Source organism: Microtus ochrogaster, chromosome 15 (genome assembly GCF_000317375.1).
Source record: "Microtus ochrogaster isolate Prairie Vole_2 chromosome 15, MicOch1.0, whole genome shotgun sequence".
NCBI lineage: Eukaryota > Metazoa > Chordata > Mammalia > Rodentia > Cricetidae > Microtus > Microtus ochrogaster.
Genome location: NC_022017.1, coordinates 34400345 through 34402030, shown reverse-complemented (window position 1 = coordinate 34402030; position 1686 = coordinate 34400345).

Sequence of the window (1686 nt, the reverse complement as noted above, 5' to 3'; positions counted from 1 at the left end):
CGATGGAAGACACAGGGCAAGAAGCGCTCTTTCACCAGACACTCGGTCTGCTCCCCTTCTTCCTTAGTGGGTCTGAGAAAACCACTGGAATTTGAATTGGTCCAGGGAGGAAAAAAGACTAGCAAGAGGCATGTGTTTCCATTTAGATGTAAAAGGAGAAAACTTTCCCTCAAGAACCCCGCACTGCCCTGAGGGACTGCTGGCATCATTGAGATATTGGAGGCCCAGATGTGAGGTTTGGAGTTGGGGCACACGGCCTGAGCAGACCAGCTTGGGGCTCAGAGGCAGAAGTAGGGTCTACCATTTGGATTCCAGGCTACTCTGCTGGGGTTGTGCTCTGTGTCCAGCAGCGAGGACCACACAGATGGTGTCTGCCTGCTGCCTTTCAAAGCTTCTGTTTCAGAGAGTAGCCATGCAAGGCAGACGGCCACAGAACAGCCCGGCTTTCCTCTTGTGCTGGGTCCTTGTAAAACAGCAAATCCTCTGAGCTCTCTATGAAATAACCTCTGCCCATCTCCACTTGACAGATGAGGAGACACAGGTGACTTAACTTTGCTAAAGGCCATAAACTAGTGACCATTTCATGTCACTGCCTCCTGACAGCTTTGACTACAGAGGGACACCGGGGACACTGTGGCAGGGGACTCTCGAGGCTGCACCTAACAAGGGATCAGGTGTTTGGGGGATTCCTTCAGCAACATTTGCCGGGGTCCTCCCCACATCCATCCTAGGCACCAGGCGTTGGAGACCCCTCTCTCAGACAAAACTTGCTAGGTATCCTAGTGCCCTAGGATAGTACTGGGCTAATGAAAGGAGAGTGGCAATTTCGCGAATGGTTTCAAAACACAGGGAGAAGAAAATGAAGCGATTCGTTTTTTTGTTTTTTTTTTTTCCTGGGGAAGTCTTGAGGGTTGTAAAGGGACTATCCCGAGGTCAGGACTTGAGGTGGGGCTAAAGGAGAGTCTGAACAAGGACTCTGGAGTCTTTGGCCTGACGTAGGACTTTTATTCCACACACTTTAAAGGCTCTGCAAGGGGCTTGGGAGAGCATTTGCTGGGGTTTGGTTGGGCGGTTAGAAGGAGACATCACTACCCAAGTGCGGTGTGGTAGGTTCCCTCCTGGGGACAATTTCGAGAGACTAACTCATCCATGTCCAGGCACCAGCATGTTTATGGCTAAGGAGAAGCGCAACCCGGAGTAAGTCTTGGAAGACAAAGACAGTCTGAAGGACAGGCGCTTTTATGTAACCGACCTCTGCGCCAAGGGTCTCAGGAGACTGACGTTCCAAGCCGGCCCGGCGTTATTTTCGTTCAAATACCAGCGGACAGCAAAGGAGACCTAAGTTAGGCAAGTCCGCGGAGCTTCTGAGAATGAGGCACCTGGTCGCATCGCCTCTTCCCAGATCCGGGCCGCATGAACCCGGGGTCCCCAGGCTCTGCCCTTGCCCCTTCTCCCCCAGAACTGGTGACCTTGGGTGCGCCACTTGACCTGTGAGCCTCAGTTTCCCAGTCTGTGCACGTACAAGGCAATGGTGAACAGCCTAGAGATGCTTGCCGGGGAGCCCGGGGTGGAGACCCGGGGCCTGGGCACCGGACGCCCCTCCACAATATGCCCACCGCGGGGCCGCGCAGTCCTGGTGCCCCCACGAGGCGGCGCGCGCCAGGCGGTCAGCTCATCGCGCAGGCG